This window comes from Cervus elaphus, chromosome 27 (assembly GCF_910594005.1).
Source record: "Cervus elaphus chromosome 27, mCerEla1.1, whole genome shotgun sequence".
Classification (NCBI taxonomy): Eukaryota; Metazoa; Chordata; class Mammalia; order Artiodactyla; family Cervidae; genus Cervus; species Cervus elaphus.
The window spans coordinates 55,652,844-55,674,866 of NC_057841.1; positions in this window are offsets into that span (position 1 = coordinate 55,652,844).

Below are 22,023 nucleotides of genomic sequence, written 5' to 3' on the forward strand. Positions count from 1 at the left end.
ATATATATTGGACTGGCCAAAAAGTTCATTTGGGTTTTTCCTTTAAGGCCAACCCAAGACATACAGGATGTATGGGAAATGGAGGTTTCACTTAGGACTTAGATTCAGTAAAAGACGATGATGAACAGCCTCAAAGTCAAATCGGAGTCGTAAACATTATTCACTATACATTGCTCATCCCATAGTTTTTAATGGAACAAAAAACAATACGAAGCGATCAGAATGAGACAGATCCCATTCTTAGCATATAGGAGATTTCACTTTCATTTCCAAGAATTGCAAAGAAGTTACTTGAAAACAAGCATCAGAAACTGGAAACATAAACTCCATGGGCAAATTTGTAGCAAGTAGTCCACACAGAAACAGACAGATACAGGAATGGGGAAAGCAGCCATCACCAGCCTGGCTTCAGCTGCCCAGGTTGCTGGGATGATAGAGGTGACTCCCTAAAGAGAAAGCCAAGAGAACCCAGAAGGCAGAACACCACACCTGGACCAGCTTCAAAAAAAGGCTGAAGGAAGGAGTGGGGGAAAGCACAGGAAATGGAGAGAATCCAGAAATCATTTCTCCTCCAGGACAAACGTGACCATGTCACCCTCAACAACACTCAAGGATTTCCCTCAGGTAGCGATGAAGTCACTGTCCTCAAACTTTACACATCACTTAACATCAGGCAGGTATCCTTATGAATAATCTAATTAGCATAAAATTATTATGTCAAACATCAAGTGGGCAAAGTACAAAGAAACCCTGGAAATGCCTGTGTAATAACAGTCTAAGAGCCCACACTCTCCGCTTGCCATCCTCAGTGCTCTGCTCTTTCTTCAGTTGGAATATGTCGTTTCAAGTGTTCATCACTCAGCCGTATACGACTCTGTGTGACCCCATGGACCTTAGCCACCAGGCTCCTCCGTCCATGGAATTCTCCAGGCAAGAATAATGGAGTGGGTTGCCATTTCCTTCTCCAGGCAGTTTAAGGGCACAATTTTTCCTGTTCAGGGAATACTTTTCGGGGATTCCTTTCTACAGTAACTTTTACACTCAACAAAACACATCAGAAATTGGAAACCTACCACCAAGCTGCTAAGGCAGAGGTAGTCTCATCTAGGATGATCCCTCACACACAACACAAACACAGCCAGGAAATCTCAGAACTGAGGGAAAAGCTACATCTCTCGGCTACGTCCCCTCCCCCCTATCCCTGGTAGATCCTGTATCTTCACTTTCTGTCTGCAGGAAGCTGTGACCACAAAAACCCCACAGCTTGCTGAACTCAGGTCACACTCTCAGGACCCACGGCCCCCTCGTCACTGACTCCCTAACTTAGGAGACAGAACATAATTCAATTCCGTCTTGCATCCCCTTCCTTCTATAGCTTTTCTTTCTTCCCCAAAATGGTTTACAATTCTCATCAACTTTTTTCACTAGCTGTCAGGATTATAAAAGGACTATTCTTCAGACCCAACCCATGATCTGAAAACCTAGAAGCCAGTACCAAAAGATCCTAATAGCACATTTAAAATCATCTAGAAGGAATGTTTCTTGAGAATATTCCAATTAAGCTAAAATGCACTATAGTTACATGCATATTCTACATGCAGCATCTTTATAAGTGATGAGCAACATTAATCAAAGAGATAATGCTAAAATATTTCTTATTATGCATTAGTTCACAAATAAATGGCATTCTTATTCATTAAAATTCAGATTCAGATAAATAAAATTCTCTCCACTTACAACCGAACCTTAACTATGCAGGTCATCAAAGCAGCTCCCAGAATTCTGAACTTATCCTCAATATAAAGCTGCAAAGGAAGGTAATTAGTTTGAATAAAAGCTGTAGCTTCAAAACAAGGATGAATAGTCATTTTAAATAACAAAATGTCAATATTTGCAGAAAATTGAGACTTCACAAATAATAAACAGCGCTAGTCTCTGTGTGAACTGTGCGCCAGTTATTATAAATATTGAAATTCAACAATTCATCACTAAAGTTATTCTTTATCTTAGCTATTTTCATCTGGGAGTAAATAGAAATTATATTTGTTGGCTACTGCTAAAGGAAGGAAAAACCGCTCTGCCCTTTCTTTTTCTTGGTGAATTTGGCCCAGGATAAGAATATCAAAATTACATGTATACAGGGAAAATAACTTGGTATCTAGAAAGACCAAAAGATGTTACAAACATAATTATCTCTGTATCAGCAACACATGGTAACATAGTCAGACTGAGAGTTGGTGGGGGTGGGGAGGATCTCTTAAGATGAAAAATGCAAACAGGTGATCCTGCCAATAGAGAAATCGATCTGAATACATCCTTGGAATGGCCAAATTTTTTAACCCATTTCTATTCCTTTTATGATTTCCTATTTTTTCATTTTATCATCTTACATCTGACCATGCAGATCCATTCAATTTTCCTCCAATAATTTTGGCAAAGCATCAGGTCATTAAGACATGCTGATTTTAAAAGAAACATCATTATAACACTGCCAATTAAAAGTGGGGAAAACAGCACTACAAAACATGCAGTTCTTTCACACTGATAACAAGAAAGAGCTCCCAGTGCTATGGAAATATTTTCTAAGCCCTATGTTTTCGCTTCTCACAGGGCGCACTGCTGTTTCTGGGTGGGCTGAGGGGTCAGTGCAGAATCACAGTTAGACAGCAGTCCATCTGGTGTTGGAAGAGCTCAGTGGCCATCGTTATCTGAACATTTTCTCCATGTACCCAAACCCAGTGTTAACACTGTTTGAAGTCCTAAAGTGACGAGGAGGTTTTTGATTTTGTTATGACTAATTTCACATTTCCTCATGGTGTGACCCAAGGTTCCAAAACACAGAAATGTTCCCTCTTAAAGGTTGCCTCTCTGGGACTTCCCTGCTGGTCCAATGCTTAAGGACACACCTGCCAAGGCAGGGGACATGGGTTCGATCCCTGGTTTGGGAAGATCCCATATGCCAAGGAGCAACTGAGCCCGCGAGCCACAGCTACTGCGGTCTACCGTCCAGGAGCCGCGACTACGGAAGCCCACACACGTCTAAGAGCCTGCGCTCTGCAACAGGAAAAGTCACCGCAAAGAGAAGCCTGCGCACCACCACTAGAGAGAAGCCCCAGCTCACGACCATCAGAAGGCCCATGCAGCGCCGAACACCCAGCGCAGCCATAAATAAATAGATAGAAGGTTGCCTCTCTATCCTCAGTGACAACGAGATTTCGGAGAAAACTTAGATGTTTAGCACCCTTGTGGAGGCACACTTGGACCTGCCTTGCCTGGCCCAGGATGGCTGTGAAAGCAACACTGCCCCCAGGGAACCAGAAGGTACATCCTTCATCCCAGGTGCCCCACCAAACTGCAGGAAAGAGATCCTGGTGCCAGAGAGGGACAGCATGCTGCCAGCTCTCCGGCTGGAAAAAAAAAAAAAAAGGCGGGGGATGGGGAGTTACAGAAGAATCTTGTAAAGGGCAGAGATTTTCATGCAAATGCTTTTGATGATGCTGAGGCAGATCAAATGAAACATGGATGGCTAAAGTGAATCACACAGAAGATGAAAATGCTTTTGATTATAATAAAAACTAGGATTTGTCTTCATTACACAACTTTCCTCCCCAGTCAAGGAAAACTAGATTCAAACTGACAAGGTCATTCCACCATGAATGCTCAAAGCAATGATGAAGGACCCAGAGAACTTCCCTTTTAAGCCACCTCCTGGGGAGCAGGGCTCTCTCTGCACCCACCATCCTTGTTTTCGCCATTTTCTCACAGGGACAGCACTGATCACTGTCTTTGAAAGGACCAACGTCCTCCCACTGTGTGTTATACCTCATTTTGAGTAGGCTTTTCCACATTCCCACACCCAAAACTAGTCAACTGTAGTTAATAGTTTGTGCCCAAGGTATCAGATACACTCTAATATGCATTTTTATTAGTATATAGTACTAATAAAAATTACTACTATAGTACTATATACTGTTATACATATATGTGTGTGTGTGTGTGTGTGTGTGTGTGTGTAAATTAGTACTATATACTAATAAAAAATGTACCTTAAAATTCTAATCTTTCCAAAACAGGCTAATGGGTTTCACTGCTCCATCCCAGGGAATGATAGAGTCTTCATTTATTTGCACAAATCAGAAACTTGGGTATCATCTAGTATTTCTTCCTCTTCCTCTGTATCTAATCAATCATAAATTGCTATAGATGATACCTTACAATTATTCCCTCAAAATTCTCTATTCTACCATTGTTGCCTTAGTTCCGTTCTCCATATCTTCTCCATGAGGCATTTGAGGAGCATCTTTGCTAGAGAGCTATTTCATACTTTTCCTCTTTTTGTAAAATTCGAATACTTCATCCCCCCTTTTATTATTTTGGTGATTCTCACTGTGTGATACATTTTTTTCCTATTGGATACTTCCATTCATCATCCAGAGTACTTTAAAACTTTGTATCTTAAATAATTTGTTTGCTAATGATTCTGCAATTTTGGCTGGGCTTAGCTGGGTGATTCTTCTAAATGCATTCCCTGGGGTCACTCATGCAGCTGCAGTTACCGAGAGACTTGACTGAAGCTGGACCTCTAGGATGACTCCACTCATGTGTCTGACCTCATCTCAGGATGGCAACTATACAGCACATCTAGAAATCAAGTAATTCAAACAACCACTGATCTGAAAGCCTTGGATTTTTTCCCCAATAAAATGAAACTGATAGAATATCTAAGGTGTTTTAATATATTGACAGAAATCTAAATTAGTGCTCATTTTGTAGAGAATTGGGTAAACAAACAATTACTAACTCTGGGAAACAGAAGGATGTCATACAGAAAAGAAAAAAATAGCTCACATAAACTACATGCTCAGCCAGATACAGTATTTACCTACATAAACACTGAATATTATTCAGAATATTTATTAAAATCTTCTTATAAATATGCTGGGAGTCTAGTGGCCAGGGACAAGTAATAAATGTGTGGGCTAGAGAGTGAATAAACAAAGCTTAATGCTCACCTTCCACAGTAGGAAGAAAACAGGAAATGCTTAAAACTGGTAAATCAAAAAGTAATAGTGCATGTATGTTATTCACAAACACAGAGGTACGTATAAAGCAAATACACTGAAAGTATTGAAATAATTACTTTGGGAAATGGGAAGTTGTGGAGCCAAAGGAACTTTTCTTTAGATCAAGACTTAGAGAACAACATAACTATTTATCAGTACATATATAACTTCCCTGACAGCTCAGCTGGTAAAGAATCCACCTGCAATGCAGGAGACCCCAGTTCTATTCCTGGGTCAGGAAGAGCCCCTGGAGAAGGGAAACACTACCCACTCCAGTATTCTGGCCTGGAGAATTCCATGGACTGTATAGTGCATGGGGTCGCAAAGAGTCGGACACGACTGAGTGACTTTCACTTTCACGTAACTTTGAATAAAAGGCAGACAAAAAAATAATCTTTGGAAATTCATATTGTGCATGCATGTCTTCCACTTTTAGTTTCTTTCCAGTTGCAGATATTGCTGCTGGCATGGCAAAGGAGACTTTAAAATAGCTCAATTCATTTTTTGTGGGCAATAAATTCCCGAATGTTTTCATTTAGTTTACCACTTCCTCTTCTTTTTACGTATTTAGTCCTGGACATCTGTGGTCAAGTGATGTATAAGGATTCAAAGAATAAATGAATGTGACAGGCTGTGTTTACATAGGGAAGCTGCATGATAAAGGCAACAAGTGTTCTAACCAAACTGCGCACCTTGGCAAATGCTCCAAATCTCAAGATCAAGCAAAAGCATCTACCTGTCTTTGATTCTACCTTCCAGATAAAATTACATGCAATGGATGGTCAGAGAGTTATAACCATTCTGGGGGAAATTACTGACAAAAGTAAACAAATTCCATATGGCATGAGCCAAATTGTTTTATTAAACTGGTGGGCAGCATGATGGTTTCTTCTATTTGTTGACACAAGGATCAGATTTCTCACATTCACAAAAATAATTCAATTTCTCAAACTTGAATGAAAGAAAGAAAATGGAAGAAGGTGGTCCAGGGCCCAGGAGAAATCTTTTTCCAACTCATTGTCAAGGCTGAAGCAATGCGTTTTTGAGTCCTGCGTTTGGATGGCATTTCTGCTCAGGGAATCACTCACATTTTGATCTTTCATTCCTTTGGGACAACCAGTGAAAAGTGCTTTTGTAAGTTACAGTTCTGACCTTTTTAGGATTCTGTCACTTAATTAGAAAGCATCAGAGGTCTTCTGTCTGGCAGTGTTTACTGCCTGTAACAAAGCAATCAGAAACGCAACCAGAGAGTAATTTGTAAGGGGTTACGGATCCATTCACCACAAATATTTATTGTCACTAGCGCAATTCCACACTGAAAATAAAATACCCCAGAGATCTGTCTTCCTCTCTTGGGGCCCATGTCACTTAACTATACTACAGGCAAAAACAACTTATAAAGATGGTGTTAGGTAGTTAGAATAGGAAAAAGGAGTCCAAAATGGTGGTGGCTAAAAGACAAAGAAGGGAAAAGCCATGAAAAATAGAATAAAGGAAGGTCTGGGTGGAGTGAGAACCTCAGGTAAAACAAACAGCCCTCCTGGCCATCACAATTGACATAGAGCAGGCTCAGCGGGGAGGAGACAAATGTGTAAAAAGAGGAAGCCTAGAAGGATTGAGGCCTCTCCTCTCTTGTCTTTTGGGTCAGCCTGCCCTCACTCCTCCAGGGTATACTAGCCTTTGTTTTTCCTAATAAAACTCAGCTGTAACACGGAGCTGTGACACTAGTTGGTCCAAGGGCTGTAATGCTGGTCTGTCCATTGCTTCAAATTTTTGTTGCGACAAGGTAGAACCGAGGAAATTACACATTCCCCCGATGATGGCATTTGGCTCATAGAGAGATTCAAACTGCTTTCCAAGCTCTCCCCAGGGGAAGTGTGTTGCACAATGTCAGAGCTGCTCTATATAACACCTGTCTTAAATCATGTGGTCTGTAGATGCCTGGAGGACCCCAAGGCATTTCTAGGTATTCCATGAGGTCAAAATCATTTTCATAGGAATATCAAGTTATTGCTCATTCTTCAATATGTTAACATTTGCACTGGCACTAGTGGTCAAGAACCCGCCTGCCAATGCGGGAGAACTAAGAGATGCTGGTTCAATCCCTGGGTTGGGAAGATCCCCTGGAGGAGGAAATGGCAACCCACTCCAGTATTCTTGCCTGGAAAATCCCATGGACAGAGAAGCCTGGCAGGCTACAGTCCACAGGGTCACAAAGAGTTGGACACAACTAAAGTGACTTAACACAGCACTGATGGTACAAAAATTAATCATGAGTAAAACTCTGGTGCCTAAGCGTGAATTGAGACAGAGGCACTAAACTTCTCTAGCTTTTGTTTGTTTGGTAACAGCTTTATTGAGATATAATTCACATAAAATACAATTCTCATTTGCCAATGAGAGTGTTAATCTGGATGGTCCTTCTGGTCTCTTAATATCTTTTCTCTTAAAACACTGGAAAACAGCCTCAGCTAACAGCAATAATATTGAGTGTGATCCTCTGTGGTTAGAAAGTAGGGAATCAGGAATCGATGACTTCTAATTTTAAAACAACACATATAACCAATCAGTTTAATTGCAATAGACTTGTTAAATTTATTGCTATTGGTAATCTCAGTAAGACAGCAGGTGATGCAATAATTCAAGGAGGGTAGTAATTTAGATTTTCCCCTCAACTCCTCACTGCTCATTGCCTGTGCAGATACAGACCTTGTCAAACTGGCTCCACTAAATCCAGTGGGCTTAGAACAATCAGTCTGATGTGCAGACAGTAGACCCATCAATTAAATGTCAGTTGATACAGTTGCCTTAAAATTAGTCCTCTCATCAGCCCAAGATGACCAGAATACAGAATTTGCATAAAGTTTGTATAGAACAGGGTGCGACTATTGAGAAGCAAATGACCTCCACCTTGGAATTTCAGGACCTGTTTTATAAAAGGTTTACTTTTTGAAATACAGAAAAAGAAATGACTTTCTAAGGAATTCAGATGACAAATGAGCCTCTTTCCACCCTGAGCAACATTCTATTTTTGCACAGCGCTATTGTGATATATGTTCTGCCATTGACCAAAAATTTAACTAATTTTAAACAAGACTAGCCCCTCCTCCTCCTCAGAAAATGATCGCTCAGTCATCTGTGCTAAGAAAATGTCTTTCCTGAAAGCAAATTTTTTTTTTAATTAAGAATATACAAAATTTGTGACCCACAAAAATCAGTGGTCACATTTGGTGCCTGTCATAGTGACAAATAAAGGATAGGCTACCAACATAGACCTTTCACTGTCTACCTGGGCCTTCAGGCACTCCAGGTCTGAGAAGTTTTCGGTTATGTTCAATTCAGCGCCCTGCACTGGCTCCTGACAGTTTTGATCTCATCACTTGAAAGCAAGGTTTGTTTTTTTGTTCTGTTTTGTTCTTCACTCGGAGAATTCCAATCACAGTTACAACAGCAAAGCAACTCGCATATTTGTATCACTTCCTACATTTTCATTTCTCACCATCAAAACAAAATGAATATTCTGTGTTAAAAAAAATGGCACATTTTACAGATGATCGCCTTCATAAAAGCTGGTGTATATTCATTAGAATATTGGCTTATCTGCTGTATTTTTTAAAAAACTGTTTATTTTGGCTCTGCTGGGTCTTCATTGTGCACAAGATTCTCTTTAGTTGTGGCAAGTGGTGGCTTCTCTTGCTGTGGAGGTCAGGCTCTAGGGCACATGGGCTTCAGCAGCTGCAGCTCAAGGGCTCGGTAGTTGTGGATCCTCGGCTCTAGATCACAGGCTCGGCAATTGTGGTGCATGGGCTTCGTTACCAAGGCATATGGGATCGTCCCAGACCAGGGATCAAACCTGTGTCTCCTGCACTGGCCAGTGGATTCTTTACTATTGAGACACCAGGGCAGCCCCATCCTCAGTATTTTTAAAGCATATTCTAGAAAAATATTCTTGAGCCAATACCTGGTACGTGAATGAATCCAATAACTGGTACATGAACGAACCAGGTACAGGAATGATTAATCCAATAACCTTACACATGAATGAATTTAAGCCTTGAAATTGAAGTTGTCAGGACTGTACTACTACCTCAGAACTTAAGAAAAAGGACGTAAGTATTAATGTTTCTTACCCTTTTGATCTTCTCTCAATGAATTTGAGATCCTAAGTCATGCTGCTGATTGTTCAGTGAACTTTCAGACCATTGCGTTTCAATAACAAGAAAACAATGGAGCTTGATAAAGGGTGAGTCCTCCTATGTCTGTGGACAGTGATTTTTGATACTGTCAGACAAAGACAGAATCCTCAGTACTGACGCTACCAATAGTAAATCATGTATGAAAATCATCACCATCACTCTTATCAATCATCACTGACCAATGATCAATCACCGCCATCATCATTCCCACTGACTCACTGCCTACAAAGCTAAGTGTAAGTGCCCTATGCTAACTGCTTCTGTATATATACTATGGTTTGTCTGCAAAGACGGTTGCAACTGTTCCCACATCCATGAGCAGCTACCTTTTCAGTATGGCCTTGCCACTTTCCCCATTGAGAAGCAGTGCTTATTTTCCTCTCTTCTTAAAACTGTTTTGCCCAGTAGCATGTGGAAGCAGTGACTTTCTGTGATTCCTGAACCTCAGTCACATGAGGCCTTGCAACTTTTGCAAGTTACCCTGTTCAGTTTGCAACCCTGAAAGCAGCATGTAGGAGGCCAGGGCTAGTTTCGAAGCAGTTAAGAGACCAGGTAGAGGGTCTGAGAGAGAGAGATCGATTGATCCAGGCAACACCCACCAGCAATAAAAATGAGGTCATCCTGGACCATCCAGCCCCAGATGACAGCAGACGGCAACCACATGAGACACCAGTGCAAGGCTGTTACCGGGTCCAAGCTTGCTCTGCTCACCACACGATAGGCCAATGAATCCGAGAGACGAGGTGTTGCGGTAAGGAAGAGACTTTAATCAGGGAGCCGGCAGACTGAGAAGATGGCAGGATAGCACCTCAAAACAGCCATCTTCTTGGGGTCTGGATGACAGGTTCTTTTATAGATCAGAGATGGAGGGAGGTGAGCAATCAAAGTAAAAAGGCTATTAATCTTGCAAACATCTCCTAGAATGGCAAGTCTCAGGCAGGGGATGTGTTAATTTCTTCCTTCCTGCCATCCACAGATGGACAGGATCTGGACAAAGGCACTTTAGTTTAACAGTCAGGCAGAGGGGCAGGATTCTCTGGGGCAAACATTCTGTATGATTATAATAACAAAGGCAACAGAAAGCAAGTCAAAGAAACAGTTCTAACATGGAGTCAGAATTGGCTTCCTCCTTGCAACAAGACCACCAGAGAAAATCATGACCTGATCCCAACTCAAACCACTAAGTCACAAAATCATAAGCAGAGAAATGGCTTTGTTTTAAGCTACTAAGGTTGGGGTGGTTTGCACATAGGAATGCATAACTGAAACACGTCCACTTTCTGACTTAAACTTCCATGGAACCTCGTGTGCTTTTCAACTCTATGGTACTGCCTTCAGTATTCACCTGGTGAATATTTATTATAAACTTTAGTGCCCACAGAGGCTCTGGGTCCTCATGACATCATTGTCTACCACCTAGGTGTTCAAAGCCCAACTCTGCTTTCCTGGGTCTTTCTAGGACTCCGGTCAGTTGTGGAAGAGTGGTTGTCGACGTGGGGAGATTTAGAAAGTAAGCTGAGCAGCCTGAGGCCAACCAGCGTGTGCTTCCTGCTCTGTGACCCTGGTCCTGCTGCCATCACGGGTCAGCAGTGAGGAGGATCTCACGGGCAATTAGCATAGCTGGTGTGACCGAGCTCACGCAAGTGAAGCCTGGTTCACCCAAGGAGAGGCCAGTCACCTTCAGAGTCAGACTGGGCTCTCCTATAGGACAAATAACTAGACAGAATCAAACATTTTCTGAGATAAACTTTAAATCTCAAGGAATCTGACACTTCAGTTCTGAGTTTCTAGGCTGTCAAGACTTTCCCTAAGGCAATGGGTGAGTAATATTTGTCTCTCTGGACAAGGAAAAGAAATGCAATAAGAAGCAAAGAGAAGAAGATACAGCTTGCAAAATCTTGTCCTGCCACGCTGGCAACGATGTAGTGCGATGTGGAGGAATTCAGACTCAAGAAGAAATCCGAGACATCGGAGACCATCCCCACTGGTCAAAGGAGTCGGACAAAGCTATAGGGAGAAGGCAGGATGTCAACCCATCAATCATGAACAACTTAAACTACCAAAAAGAGAATCAGCATTGTCAGGATTTTCACAAAGACCATATTGTGAGGGACTTCCCTGGTGGTCCAGTGACTAAGACTCCATGGTTCCAATGCAGGGGGTCCAGGTTCCATCCCTGATCAGGGAATTAGATCCCACATGATGCAACTAAGAGTTCACATGCTGCAACTGAAGACCCTGCATGCTGTAACGAGAACCCAGCGCAGCCAAATAAATAAATAATTTTTAAAAGATATTATCCATGTCTGTCTGTATGTGGACATATCTTCAGCTCATTCTGAAATATATACTGGGTCATACTTAGTCCTAAACAAAGCAGTATTTATAATCCTAATACTTCACATTTTTATTTCACTCCATGTTTGAGAAAGTAGTTTTACATATAGTATCTCTACTGATTAACTGTATGTTATGATGATAAGAGGTAGTTTTGGTACCAAAAGAGTGTGTGGATCCAGCTGTTTGTGGCTCGAAAGCCTCATCATTATTACCAGCTGCATTTACTGACTCTCTGGTGGCTCAGTGGTAAAGAATCTGCCTGCAATGCAGGAGACGTGGGTTTGATCCCTGGGTCAGGAAGCTCCCCTGGAGGAGGAAATGGCAACCCACTCTGGTATTCTTGCCTGAAGAATCCAATGGACAGAGGAGCGTGGCGGGCCCATGGGGTTGCAAAATGTCAGACACGACTGAGCGACTAATACTTGCTCTTTGTTTTGAATTAGAAGGTCGTTTTGCTTCGTTTGGTCTTGTTTTCTGCCTCATGCCCATACACTGTTAGTACTCAAGTCTGAACTGGACAGGGAAAGCCACCGCTATTCTCCTTCCAAAAGTCTCTTAGAGCTCTCATTTTCAGCCTTCTCACATTTGGAACATAAAGCTTTTTCCCTTATGGGTGTCAATGAACTGTAACATGTGGATGTGCCATTTTAAAATATTTCAGACCTTTTCTCACCCTGCTTATCACTGCTCACCAACCTACACAACAAGACATTTATGTACAACCCTATGTCTTCCCCCTTCAGGCCTCCTGAGGCTTGGTTTCTTATTATTTGGCTCATCTTCAGAGCACACAGCTTTACTCCTTGCCCTTCCCCTTACAGACTTTACAACTGAATTCACCCTTTGCTCCAATTCTAAGATGTCTCTTTATCCCACCGAACTCATTAAATTGGCAACCTCCATTGAAAGCTGTGTCATTTTCTTTTTCTTTTAATTAACTGAGGTTACATTCCACCTGGGATAGAGCAAACTTAAAGGTGTATCACTGTCAGTCTAACAGGAAAAATACGGATAATCCACAAAATCTTAACTTTTCTTGAAGCCAGCAAATGCTAAAGTCATCCCTGAAATCTAAGGAAAAACAGGCATCATCATAGAAAAAACAGGATACAAGCACAGACTCAGTGCATCCGAAGAAACCAGGACTTCCTTGCAAATGGGTTAGGAGACTCTAACACACGGCTATGACTGAATGTGAGTGAGTATGAGCTTATAGAAACTCTGGTGGCTGCAACCCACTGGCAAGACCTTCACCAGTGATCATAAGAAAGATCGAGGTCATGGTGAAAGACAAGAGAAAGCCTCCACTGCAGTGCAGGCTTAGATTTGAGACATGGCTTTCTCTCTAAAAAAATACACGAAGTCCCATCTAGATCTTTTTCCGTTATGAAACAATGGAGGAAGAGCAGTCAAGCCTGCAGTTGCCCGGACACATATGCAGATCCATGGGGATTACGGGAAGGGAAAATGGAAAAACTCCCTTCTCTGGAGAAAGGGAGAGGTATTCTAGTTCTGGGGAAAGGACAGGGTCACTGAAAAAGCCCCACTCTAGACAGCCTGTCTAATGCTAGTGAGGAACATCTCCCCATCAGGCTATCAGGCCCTGAGTCAAAAGCAACTGCAATTTGCTTCCCGGAGAAGGTCAACACTGTGGGGAGACAGCTCTCTGAGGTTCACATATAAAGGAAAAGCTCAAAGCTAAAGGTGAAACAGAAACTCTCCAACAAACCAGTTGCCAGCCCAACTACAAGGCAGCAATACAGGAATCTGGACAGAAGCACAATGATAATAAAACTCAAACTCAGCCCCACTCCTAATGAGATTCATACAACCCTTTACTTGGAAAGCCCAGCAAAAGATGACACGCTCCCATTTCCAGGCTGAAATGCTATTTATCTCAGTCTCTACTGTCACAGATAGAACAACCAGCTTTCAAGCAAAAAATCTGAGACTGTGAGATACACAAAACTTTGAGTAAAAGAAACAACTCATGGTCAAGGGACAAAGTAAACAACAAAACCAGATTAAAAACTGAACCAGATAATAGAACTAACAAGGAGAATTTAAAATAAATATGATTAATGTTTTAAATCTGCTAGTGGACAAGGAGGACAATATAAATAGGTAGATGTGGAATTTCAGCAGAGTGGTGGAAACTCTAAAAGTGTAATGGAAATATTAGAAATAAACAAACATTTTGACAGAAATGAGGAATACCTTTGATTATTTCCAGCACGGTCAAGGAAGGAAGGAAGGATCTTGAAGATAGCTGAGGAAACCTCCCAACCTGAGATACAAAGAGAAGAGAGTGGAAAAGAAAATCAGCAACCATCTGACAGCTGGACAAAATCAAATGACCCAATAAATGCATAATTAGAATCTCAGAAGGACAAGAGAGCACAAGATAAGAGAAAATTTACAGAGAGTAGCAGGAAATTTCCAGAAATAATGACATATACCAATTCACATAACTAAGCAATTCAGAGGATACCAAGCAAGACTAAGGTTTAAGTATTCATAGAAAGTAACACACACACACACCCCTAGACAAATCATATTTAAATGTTAAAAACAAAGACAAAAGTGAAAAATCTTGAAAGCAACCACAGGGGGTGTAGGAGAAGAACATATTACCTTCATAAAATAAAGACAAGGGCTATAGCAGATTTTCCATCTGCACAAGGCCAAGAAACTGGTATGAATGGCTATAGTAGTGAAAGCAAAAACTATTAAATTAGGATTCTATACCAAGTAAAATTTAAAGTGTTTGCTTTCTCAGGCAAACAGAAATTGATAGAACTGGTTTACAGCAAACTCACACTACAAACAAACAAACAAAAAACTGTTAAAAGAAGTTCTTCAAACAATAAATATGAAACCTGACAGACTTGGATGCACACAAAGAAATGAAAAGATCCTGAAAAACATAAATGAGGGTAAATTTAAATCCTTTTTCACCACTTTTAATGACACAAAAGACAATTAGCTAAAGTAAAAATTATAGCAATGTCTTCTGAGTTTATAACATAAGTGGAATTAAATATAGGGAAACGACAGCACAAAAATGGGCAGGGGAAATTGAGACAATACTGTTATAATGCCCTTACCCTACCCGTAAGGCAGTTAATATTATTAGAATATAGGCCATGGTTAATTGAGGATATAAACTGAAGGCAACCACAAACAAAATTTAACACAGTTATAAATAATTACTGAAAATGGAGATAAAATATTCAATCTAAATACAGGCAGAAAAAAAGCGAGCAAAAGGAACAAAGAACCGATGAAACAAATAGAAAACAAATGTAGACAGGGAAGATTTTAATCTAAACTGTATCAGTAATTAAATGTAAATGATATAACAATAGATTTAAAAACAGCCATCTGCAGGAAATCTATTTTAAGTATAATGACACATATAGATTAAAAGAATAAAGATAGGAAAAAGACACACCATGAAAATACCAATTAAAAGAAATCCATGTTGGCCATGTCAATATTAGACAAACCTAAAAACAAAGAATATTACCAGGAGTCAAGAGAAGTTTTACATATTAAAAAGGGATCCGTCCAGCAAGAAATGATAATAAAATTAAATGTATATACAGCAAACAGAGCTCAAGGGAAAGAGGGATATTTGAGGAAAAAATATTTCTTTGATCATAAGCATTTAAAAACTAGTGATAATTCAGACTTAGTCTAGGCTTATGATTATTTAAGTAAGAATTAAGTAATCTTGGAAATTTTGAAACTACTGGGGAAAATATGGGTGAATTATAGCAAAAGGAACTTGGTAAATAATACCTGGAGGCCTGGAGAAATGTCTTTAAGTGGTTTAAGACTCCTTGAGTTTAGAAACCACTCCAGCATTTGGATGGCCCTGGGCAAGTTATTTAACCCCTTTACCCTCAATTTTCCCATCTGTGAAATGGGAAAAATAACAGAAGCTGTCTCATGAAGTATAAGGTTCAATAAAGCTGTTATAAGGATTAACCAAAATTCTATCAAGTGACATTCTTAGAACACAGTAAACATTACAAATATTAGCTGTAACATAACAACTAATTGATGCTTTTGAACTGTGGTGTTGGAGAAGACTCTTGAGAGTCCCTTGGACTGCAAGGAGATCCAACCAGGTCATCCTAAAGGAAATCAGTCCTGAATATTCATTGAAAGGACTGATGCGGAAGCTGAAACCAATACTTTGGCCACCTGATGCAAAGAGCTGACTCATTTGAAAAGACCCTGATGCTGGGGAAGATTGAAGGCAGGAGGAGAAGGGGACGACAGAGGATGAGATGGTTGGATGGCATCACTGACTCAATGGACATGGGTTTGGGTGGACTCTTGGAGTTAATGATGGACAGGGAGGCCTGGCGTGCTGCAGTCCATGGGGTTGCAAAGAGTTGGACACGACTGAGCGACTGAATTGAACTAAACAACTGATTAACATCTTTCCACCCCCTTAGACTGAGAGTTCTTGAAGGGCAGGGAAAGGTCATCTGATTTCATCGTCAGTTTCATCGTCAGCTCCAGGCCCAACGCCCAGCAGAGTAAGACCATGGTACATACTGTCTAAATGAAAGAGTTTAGGTGGTGAAGAAGAGAGGCTCTGTGACTGTAAGTAACAAGAAACAGGAAGAACTTTACAGAGAAGATGGAATGCGGGACGTCCTGGAGCACAGGTTAAATCCCTGGTCAGGGAACGAAGATCCTGCGTGCTATCTGCCACAGCCAATTTTATTTATTTATTTTTTTCATTTTTAAAAATAAAGAAGAAGAAGATGGAATGAGAGCTAGCCTTTGGATGATTGAGTGCTTTTAAAGAAATGGAGAGGAAAGAGAAGTGCATTTGGGGAAAGCAAAATAGCATTTGGAAAGCTAATGAGGTGAAAATAGAAAACTTGTATTTGAAGGACCATGAGTAGATTAACACAGCTAATGCAGAGAATTCGCGTAGGAAGACAATAAGGGGGAAAAGCCGTAAAGGACACCAGGACTAGACTATAAGACCTTAGATGACAGGCAAGACAAGAAATCTTCTTAGTCTCCTTCTTTCAGTCTTGGCATTCAGAAAGGGCTTATATCTGCCTCTACTTCATTCCCTTGGGAATAAGACTCCAATTATTATATTTTGACAAGTAAAAGCTACCCAGAGCCACTGGTACTAACACATGAAGAATCTTGGAACAGAGGTTTGGGCATCAAGGCTGAAAGATCTCTGCTAAGATTTCATCTGTGAGGTCCCTACAGACCCACTACAGTGTTCAGCAATACAACAATCATTTCTGCCTCCTTCCTAAAGATACAAGGCTTAGGCAGCTCTGCAGAGTTCAAATAAATCTCTCTCCCGTGACACTGAAAATGAATGACAGATTGGTGCCAAGATTCTTAATGGTCCCATTATACGATGTTGCTAATAATAGTCAACTCTGTCTCAAAATTGTACAAGGAAGGGGCTGTCTATAAGCTTTCAGCATCTGGAAATCAGTTTAGACATGCAAATTTGAATAATTTGAACAAATCCTCCCTGAGACAATTAGGACACTTAGAACATAATCCATGTCAAGGCTATCAATTAAGAATGGGGATTGTAATCACTACCCTGCATTTGGTGAGGTTTCCCTTGAAAACAAAGGAGCATGGAACGTGGAAAATTCTCAACATCAGGAATGTCATTCTCAAATCATACTGTCCTTTATTCTATGACTGGCTGATATTAAGTATTGTTATTCTTCAAAGATAATGCTCCACTGAAATCACTTGTACCATTTTACTCCCCTCTAAATAGTCATTTTTTCTTCCCATCCTATTTTTCATGCCCTTTTACTATCACCCCCTAGACTTTCAAGAGTATTTCATAAATTCTGCCACTGAATCATAAGCCTTGACTTTCTGACCAATGAATTTCATTGTTGAAACTGCAGAAGTAGTACAGAACTTCCCATATTTGCTATTCGCCATCACAGCCAAACCCTTAGGACTGACTTTTTTGCCCTGGGTTAGAAAGAGACTGAGACTGCATGTAGCCCAGAACGGGACCCTGGCTCAGTGCTCCTTTTACTATAAGATCTTACCTTTCATGCCATGACTTAATGGGTTACTCTCTATCTCCAAGATTCACATTTTTAAGAGAACCTAAGTAAGAGGGACGTGTATAAACCTCAAGAAATGAAACCACTAAAGGTTGTAAAAGGAGACATTCTGGACACCTTTAAATCATTCTCTGTAAGAGGTCATCTTCTCCTCAGTCCCTCCCAGGCCCTGTCTACTTAGAAAGAATGTCTAAGGAAATGAACTGTGTAAATTTTTCTACTTTACAAGTTCCTCAGGAGGCTAATATTTGAAAAATGTTTATCCGTTCAACAAATCAGTTTGATCACCTACTAATACAGACATTCTCACTGCCCAAACCCACATCTCTTGGCAGGCATCTCCTGCTCGGCCATTGAGCCACCTGGGAAGCCGATTCTCACTGTTAGGGATACACAAATCAAGACAACTTTTTGCATTCAGAGGGTTCTCAGGTTAGTCCAGAAGACAAACATTTGAATGATTATGGTACTGAATAACACATGTTGGAGCTGAAGGAGGCCTTGGGTGCCAACCTGAAGTAAAAGAGTCCATCAACAAGGAAGGTTAGGGATGTTCTCAAGGATGACATGCACCAAAATAGCATCTTTAAGGATGAGTTAGGAATTAGCCACATGGAAAGAGGTGAAAAAGGAATTGCAATCTGGAACACAAGCAAAGTCATGGGAGCATATGTCATCATAATGTGTCTGGGGATATCAAGCCACAAATAGCTTGATATGATTACAGCATAGACTGTGAAAGAGGAAGAGAGACTGATGAGGGTAAGTAAGTAGGCAAACAGTTGTTCTGAGTGCTAATCTAAGGGCTTGAATTTTACCTAGCTGTGAGCTAATTTCTATTTGCCATATTCTAATTTAATTAATAGATTATTTTTATGAAGCACTGATTTAAAAATTTGTGATTCCAAGAGACACAAAATAAACTATACAACTATCCATTGCAATTTGGATATGTAACAAGCATCTGAAATTTATGTCACCAAATAGAACACGTGCTTACCCAACCCATCCTTCTCCAGAAAGTTCTTCCCATCTCAATAAATGGCATTATCATTCACCCAGTTGTTTAATTCCAAAACTTAACAGTCACCCTGGATAATTCCATTTTCTTTATTTTCTACTTCCAAACCATGAGCAAGTCCTGCCAGCACTACCTCCAAAAACTAACCATAATCCAATTATTTCACATCAGTTCCACGTTTCTAACTCAATCCAACACTCATTTCCCATCTGGAACATAAGAATAACCTCTTAACTGGTCTGTTTCCCCTCTTTCTTCCCTCTAATCAATCTCCTCCACAAAGTAACCAGAATGATCAATTTTCCCCTCAGCTTTACGCAGTATAATTGATATCCACATTGTGTGTGTTTAAGCTGTACAATGGGTTGTTTTGATTCATTTCTATAATGAAAAATGATTACCACCATCATGTCAGCTAATGCTTACATCGTGTCACATTTCCTTTTCACCACGAGAACACTTAAGGTCTACTCTCCTAACAACTTTCAGGTATATGTTGCTAATTATAATAATGATGCTGTGCATTAAAACCCCAGAACTTATTCATCTTCTAACTACAATGAAATATCCTAAAAAGTATACAGTCTCATTCACAGTAGCAACAAAAACAACAAAATACTTAGAAATCAATCTAACTGAGGAGGTGAAAGACATATACATTGAAAACAGTAAGACTTTGGTAAAAGAACCCAAAGGAGACACACACAAAATATGGACAGTTATCTCATGTTCATGAATTGGAAGAATTAATAGTCAAAATGCCCATACTACCCAAAGCCATCTGTAAATCAATGCAACTCCTGTCAAAATTCCAATAGAATTTTTGCAGAAATTGAAAATATATATATAATTTATATAGAACTACAAAAGTCCCTGAATAGCCAAAGAAATTTTGAGGAAAAAAAACAAAGCTGGTGGCATCAGAGTTCTTGATTTCAAGCTATACTACAAAGCTACAGTAACCAAATCAGCACAGTACTGGCATACACAGACACATAGGCAAACAGAACAGAATCAAGAGCCCTCAAATACCAAATATACAGCCAACAAGGGAGCAGAAAATATAAGAAGGGGGAAGAATAGTCTCTTCTGTAAACAATGGTGGGTAAACTGGATATCCACATGCAATAAATAAATAAATAAACGGACCCTTATCTTATACCACATACAAAAATCAAATCAAATCAAAATATTAATAGATTGAAGACTTGAAGGTGACACCTAAAACCACGAAACTCCTAGAAGAAAATATAGGGGATAAGCTCCTTGAAATTGGTCTTGGCAATGATTTTTTTGGACTTGACAACAAAAGCAAAAATAAGCAAGTGAGTCTACAGCAAATTAAAAGCCTTCTCCACAGCAAAGGAAATCATTAACAAAATTAAAAGGTAATCACTGAAGTGGGAGAAAATACTTACAAATCAAATATCTAATAAGGTGTTAATGTCTGAAATATATAAAGAATTCATACAATTCAATAGCAAAAAGAGAATCTGACTTAAAAATAGATAGATATTTTTCTAAAGAATATATGCAAATGGTCAAATGACACAAGAGAAGGTGCTCAACATCACTAACCATAAGTGAAATGCAAATCAAAACCACAATGAAACATGACCTCACACCTGTCAAAAAGACAAGAAATAACATGTAGGCAAGGGCATGGAATAAAGGGAAACCTCATACACTGTTGGTAGGGATGTAAACTGGTATAGTCACCATGTAAAACAGTATGGGAATCCCATAAAAATTAAAAATAGAACTACCATATAACCCAGACATTCTACTTCTGGAAAAGCAGCCAAAGGAAATGCAACAAGTTTTCAAAGAAATATCTGCATGCTCATGTTTTTTGCAGTTATATTCACAATAGCCAAGACAAGGAAACAGCTAAGGGTTTGTCAAGGATAACTGGATAAAGAAGATGTGTTATACATGTACATGTGTGTGTCAGTCATGAGAAAGAAGGGAATTCTGTCACTTGCCACAATACGAATGGGCCTTGAGGGCATTATGCTAAGTGAAATACGTCAGATAGAGAAAAACAAATAGTATATGATATTACTTTGCATATTACATTTGATATTGCATCACTGATGCAATGAACATGAACTTGGGTAAACTCTAGGAGATGGTGAGGGACAGGGAGGCCCAGCGTGCTGCGGTCCATGGGGTCACAAAGAGTCAGACATGACTGGGTGACTGAACAACAACAAATGTGATATTACTTACAGGTGGACTTTTAAAAAGCCAAACTTTGTAGAAACAGAAAATAGAATGGTGGTTGCTAAGGGCCAGGGAGTCAGGGAAATAGGAAGATGTTAGTCAGAGGGCATAATAATCTCTTAAAATGCAGATCAGGATCAGGTAATGCAGATGTTTAAAGCCTGCCTATGGCTTCTGCAAGACTGGGATCCTGCTACCCTGGGGTCCTGAACATGGAGTTTATAATCATGAGGATTTATTCTTCCAGCTACTTGGCTCCTAGTGGACTTGTTTGCAGGAGAGAAAAGAATTAAACATTGGAAAATATTCATTAGACAATCTGGATATTGCCTAGATATGCTAATACTAAACCTTCTGATGATTCTCCGTATTTTGTTTATTATAGGATGCTACCCCCAAATGAAAAGGAAAGAAGTTGAGACAGAATTGGGTAACGTGGCTACTGATTAGTGCATCTCACTAGCCTCTAAAAATTTCCAGTCTGGAAACCATAACTTAGGTGTATTAGATGAGTAATTGGAGGAACATCATTTTAACACAGCACTTTGAGAGAACTGCTCACAAAGGAGGGATGTGCGTGTGTGTGTGTACAAAGAGAAAGAGAGGAAGACAGGAGGAGGGAGACAGAGAGAGCCCTGGGATGTGGGTGAAAAGACAGGCTTCTCCCACTCTGTTACTGCACACACACACACACACAAACTTGGATATATATTTCAGATATACCTGTCTTGAAATAACCTTTCTGAAGATTCTTTCAAAGGCATTGAGAAGCTAAAGTTGTTTTTCTAATTCAAAAATGATTTGTCACTCTGTTGCTGGCACCTCGTTTGATTTCATCACTGGGGAAACTAATTTAATGGCCGTTTACACTTCCGCATGACATTGTCTTTGTGTCCTAAGGCCCTAGAAAGCACCGTGGCAGCACAGCCAGTGGACTGATCTTACCTACATGTTGAGGAGCAGATTCGACTACTGCTATATGCTTGCGAAGGGCAAAAACAAGAATTGCTTCACACAGCTTCATAGCACTTCCCTGATTAATCAGGGATAAATAAGGCTGTATCTCACAGCCTGACAAATAG